General features: G+C 33.7%; 1 pseudogene; it reads right to left on the bottom strand.

Moving 5' to 3' along the window:
* Positions 1 to 253: 253 nt before the first annotated feature.
* Positions 254 to 5,347, bottom strand: LOC145050361 (protein RMD5 homolog pseudogene; annotated as a pseudogene).
* Between the last annotated feature and the right edge of the window lie 956 nt (positions 5,348 to 6,303).

Here is a 6,303-nt window from a genome sequence, read left to right as displayed (position 1 = left end):
TGCATGTTTAGACTTTAGACTTTTCATAACAGTTCAACAATAACAGCCATTAACATTTTTATCGAGGAAAAATATACAAAGAAACTGCTAGCTCTTTTCGTATTTCGCAACCTTTTCTTTACAATTCCACGTTACCAAAATCAAAAAACTATGGGCTAAGACTTGTCCAAAATTATAAAACTCCTTCAATTCACCGACTTTCCAAACAACAACACACAAAAAAGGTAAAGACTCACTCGATCAGATCCAACAATCAGAGATACAATCGCTGGCACATGTTAACCGACATCACACAACTGCAGTACGGACATTGAATCGTATGAAAACGGGTTTTCCTTTTCGTGAGCGCCGATATCGTTTGACTACAAAGAACATGATGACACTCATCCATACCCAACATCATCGCCGGATTATCTTCATCGCTTTGTTCCTTGCATACAGGACAAACAAAAGCCGAATGAAACTGAAACTCTTTTCCCAACTCCATCGCCACCGGAAACTTCCTCCTCGCCGCCCATTCATCCCTACCCATCAGATTAGCCGTATTCAAAAGGGTCGGCAGCCCAAGAGCTCCGGCATCCACAGTCACCGTTAATGGGTTCCTAAACGACACCCCAATAGACCCACAGAACTGAACAATAAACTCTTGGCTTACCGCCGCCCATTTTTCCGGCGAAATTAAGTCGGAGTAAGGTGAAGTTTCGACCTTCTCCGGCCAAAAAAAGAAGAGCGTGAGATTTAAAAGTTCGTTTCTGTGATTTGAAGCAAGTGGTGAAAGGTAAGTTTTGACAAAGTTGATTCCCTCCGATGGGGTTTCTTTTGAAAGCTTCAAGAATTGAAGTCGCCGGAGGTTAAACTCAAGATTATTTGACTCCTTCGGGTCAAGTATGAGACGGTTGACCGATACCCAATTCAAAGCAGGTTCAAGATTTTTAGCTTTCAATGCGTCAAGAATCTCATGCATTTTTGAAAAATCACGTCTTAACCAATTAATATGGCGTTGTTGAGCTTCGTCTGTGAATGTATTGGCGACATCGAAGAGACCTTCATGGTAAAGTAGGTTCAGAATGATTTTGTTTACTATAGGCGACTCAAACTCCACGTTTCTGGATGCTTTTGATATATCTGTCTCTACGAATTCACCCAGGATTTCTGGGTAGTTTTCAAGATCAACTTTTAGGTCCTTCTTCAACATCTTTATCTGTTCTTGAACCCTATATGCATCCAGCTTTTCTGCCAGGTGTTTGATCACTGATTTATGATCGATATCGTCGGTTGATTGAAGGTCAGCGAGTGCTTGTTTAATCTCATCTTCAATCATAACGATCAGTTGGTGGTACTTACTCGTAGATAGTTCTTGTTTCTTGGCAACTCGATCAAATTCATCTATAATGGTTTTCAGATCCATTAAACCTGCAAATGTTCTGCAAAAGAATTACACAGATGAATTCCAAAATTCTCCAATAAGTTCGCTAGATCTTTGATGTGAATGATTTGAATTGCAACTTTAAAACAACTTCTGATAGTAATTCTTGATAACGTATGTAAAATTAACGATATATATAGAGAGAAAGGAAACATATACTGTCAATAGAAGTGGCACATTATGAAATCAAAACCTCAAACATGCAATGATGAAGGAATGCTCTGTTTTCATATCAAGAACTACGGATCAAAGAAAATTAGGGTTTAGCATTGCATAAGAACTTACAGTAACTTGTAGATTGGAATTAAAACAGAAATTAACGAGGATCACGAGAGTGTATGCACGTATGTTGAGATCATCAGGCAAATTTGAGGAATTAATCGACAGCGATTGAAACGTCATATATAGAGTTGAGAAAGATGGCAGTTTGTAAAGATGGTACGATGCGTCGGAGCCGTTAAATATAAAATTTGCATCGAATTATCAAAAAAAAAAAAAAAAAAAAAAAAACTATTTTTTACAAAAGAAATCAAAATAGGTAAGTTTTTAATTATTTGAAAGAAAAAAATAAATATTAATATATAATGTCAGTTACATATACAAACTACGTGTAGATTTTATTGAAAATATATAAATCCTTATTTATTATAAAAAATAATAAATTCATAAATTTTGATATATTTAATTTTTTCCATCCCATTTTATGAATTTGAAGGTTCAGTTATTCTTTAAAAAGAAATGGTTGTATGATTTGTAAGTTTTCATGAATAAAATCAATCTAAGCATATGCAGATAATCTCTCCTAATTAATACTTGTCTTGGTCTTTATTAAATGCATGGTCTCCTCCTCTAGCTACCATGTGATTAATAAAGCTACATCTTTCAGTTTGAAGAATTTGTGTGTATTTGTATATAAAATCAACATAATATGCAAATCACGTTCAAGAAATTGTTTATCAAGAGTTTTGATCAAATTCATCCTTATGATTACGAAATAAGTTTCCACGCACATCTATGAAGTTACGGCTAAGCCCATGAATATAACTCAAGCTAAACGAATATAATGGTGTCTTGCAACTTTTGCCGCTTGTATGCTTATGTGGAAGGAGTTTTTTTGCCAAAAAAATGGGTTGCAAATAGGAATTCTTTGCAAAAATGGAAAAATGGGTTATAACCTATTAATATATAATTTTACATTTTGGCCCCTTCAACTTTCGTAATAACCCTATAACTTATATGTTATATTTATGAGTAAATTACACAAATGGTCCCTATGGTTTAAGGTAATTGCATGTTTGGTCCCTAACTTATTGTTTTTAACTCGGAAGGTCCCTACTATTTGTTTTTGTTACGCATTTGGTCCCTGTCTTATCTAAAAAGACTATTTTTCTCTTAATTTTTTAATTTAGTTAAATAAACACACCTCCAACCCCACCCCTCACTTTATCTTACCTACCTCATCATTTTTTCCTATTTAAATAATAGTCTTTTTAGATAAGACAGTGACCAATCAAGTAACAAAAGCAAACATTAGGGACCAAGCGCGTAACAAAAAAAAATAGTAGGGACCTTCTGAGTTAAAAAAAAATAATAAGTTAGGGACCAAACGTGCAAATTACCTCAAACCATAAGGACCATTCGTGTAATTTACTCTATATTTATTTTATATCGTTTTTATAAAAAAATTATTTTTTAAGTTTTTTTACAACAAATGCAAATTTTTATATATTAAAAACATATAACTGAAATATGTCTATTATTTTATTGCGATTTACACCATTAGAAAGTTTTAATAAATACATTCTAATTGATATCAATATCGAATATATTACATGTTACGAAATTACAAAATTACAAAATTACAAGATAATTAAAGACACGACTACAAAATAAATTAAACATGAACTAAAAATTAAATTAAACATAAAATTACAAGAATAATAAAAATTACATGGTTCACATCGCATTGAATCTTGGTTGAGAATTTGAACAATTTCTCATGTTATGACTAGGTTGATGACATAGTCCACATTTACGAGGTTCAACAGGATGACAAACATCCATCTTGTTACAAAATCGATTTGCACGCCTCTGACCTCGACCGACAGCACATTTTGAGTTATCTACTTGAATACTCCAATTAACCTCTAACTAATAATCAACATGAGGAAGTGGTGAAAACCCGTCATTATATTGTTGCTTGTACGCCACAGCTGTGTAAACATGATTGATAATGGAAAAAGGGTTATCCCCTCTAAAACGACAAACTGCAAGAGCATGTGAACAAGAGAAACTTTTCATCTGCCACTTACCACACGTGCATGTACGTTGATAATAACTGATAGTGTGGGTATTTCCTCCGTTTTCATTTATTCGTAACTTGGTGACAATTCTATAGACACCTTCATTATAGTTGAACTCAGTTAAAGTATGACTTTGTGCAGAAGTGTCACGTTTACGAAAGAGACACCACATGCGTGATGGTAGAGGTGTATTGCAATTCATTGCAACATCACTATGTTTTATAAAAAGTTGCACAGGTCTATTGAATGCAAGATCAATACACACCCTAATAGGTAGTTGTCTTGCTCCTCGTAATGCATTATTCATACTCTCGGATATATTTGTCGTTAATGACCCCCATCGACGATTTTCATAAAAAAAAAGACACCATTGACTTTTATCAATTTAATTGGTCTAAATACTGAAGAATTAAAGAAGAAAAGCTGGGATTTCAAATTTTTGAGAACTATAGTTTATGAAAATGATGGAAACTAAAATGGTGAATTCAATATATACATCAGAAAATGAATTGAACATAAACAAAGTTATAATTAGTTTTTTTAACTTTTACTTACTTATTTTCATATGAAAGCGACAATTCATATTTTTACTTTTGCACGTGGATAGTGAAATTAAAACATCTACTTTGCGTGTGGATAGTGATAACTGAGACATCTACTTTGCAGATAAAGAATGACAATTCAACGACTTTTGTTATTTTCTACATAATAATTTGACAATATATATATATATATATATATATATATATATATATATATATATATATATATATATATAAAAGATTAAAAAGAAATATTTGATATTTACATAAGTAAATTTCGATTATGTAATTTGAATAATAAACTTATATAATTATATGTAATAAAGATTAAAGTATAAAATTAAAAAATTAAAGATATAAAAATTAAATAATATATAAGTTGTGAGATTATTATAAAGGTTGAAGGGGCCAAAATATAAAATTATGTATTAATACGTTTGCTTTTTTATGTGGGCCAAAAAAAACCCATATTTTGCAAATCAAATATGAATCAACCTATTTTTACAAAGGGTTTCTATTTTCAACCCATTTTTGCAAAAAACTCTATGTGGAAGTTACTACCAACGGTGTACACCACTCCCAATTGTATTATTGTCAGCGGTATATTACTGGAGGCAAACCTTCACCGATGAAAAATTTGACCGTTTGAACATTTGACCATGTGCACTAAGGTGTTAGAACATCTTTATCATTTCTTTTTTCTTTTTTTCTTTTTTCTATTTTCAAATTACCACTATATACACATATTTAACCTTCAGTTCATTAAAAAATACCTTATTCATTCAAAATATCTTCTAACAACCAAAATAATCTCAACTTTTCCAACCCAATTGTAGTTTTCGGTTATGATCCCATATCACCATCACCTTACCTGCCACAAATCGATCCATCAATTTTCTCTCAAAACCAAATGTTTGTAGGTGGTGTTCCGATTCCCAACCGCCTTTCACACCCTCAACGAAAATCTTTTCGTTTTCGAACCGAACAACATGTTCTACCAAAAAGAAAAGGGAAGGCCGAAAGTAGAAGATGGAGTCAAAAAGAAGATATGGAATTGGCAAGGCATAGGTCGACATATCCGAAGATAACGCCACCAGGAAGAGTCATCGCGTGATTAATTGTAACACCCTGTTTTGAGTCGTTTATTAATTCGGGACTGTGACCCGAAGATCAGTTGTTATAAGACTTCGTGCCTTGGGGAAAGAGAGGTTTAGACCCATTTAGATGTGGGTAATGTAGATTTTGTGATCCAAGTGTTTGGTTTGTGATTTGGAGCACAAGTGTATATTGGTAAAGTAATGGTTCAGACCTTTTATTGAATTTAAGGATTTTAGTTCGATGTGTGTTAAGTCCAAAGTAAATAGATAGAGTTGTAGAGCTCCTCAACACCTTTCCGTGGATATAAGGATCGCCGAAAATGGATTTGGGACCAAAAGTTATGGCATTCAGAAGTTAGAATGGTAAAAGGGCTAGCCGGGAATGTTGGGCGTACAAGGAATGTATGTTGGGCGTTCGTGGCTGGGTGATCGCGAAGGTTCCTTTGGGAACGTTGGGTGTACCATATGAATGTTGGGTGTTCGCAACTCAGACTTAAACCCTATTTTGGGGTCTTGGACCCTATTTAAAGGCCTTAACTCATTTCCCAACCTCCTTAACTTCAGCCTCCACCCTCTTAAGTTGTTTCCTCAAAATCCTAGCTTGATATGGAAGATTATTGAGCTTTTGAGTGACTTTGGTGGGTTTTTGGTGCATTTGGAAGAAGAAGAACTCATTGGAGAAGAGTTGGATTGCTTAGAGCTTGTAGATCCTAGCTTGGTTTTCCTTGATCTATCTTCTAAAGGTCTCAAGTCTCAAACTTGATGGTTCATTTGCTAGATCTTGCTTGTAAGTGGGTTTTTGTGCTTTCTGGTTCCATGAGTTAATTCTTGAGAGTACATGCTACTCCAGAAGTTTTGGGTTGTTTATTTTGATGTTTTAAAGGTCTCTTGTTCATAAAGTTTGTATCTTGATGATTGTGGACCAACCATGCATG

This window comes from Lactuca serriola, chromosome 5 (assembly GCF_051521515.1).
Source record: "Lactuca serriola cultivar US96UC23 chromosome 5, Lser_US96UC23_V15, whole genome shotgun sequence".
In the NCBI taxonomy this organism is placed as follows: domain Eukaryota; kingdom Viridiplantae; phylum Streptophyta; class Magnoliopsida; order Asterales; family Asteraceae; genus Lactuca; species Lactuca serriola.
This window is presented reverse-complemented; position numbering and strand designations above follow the sequence as displayed.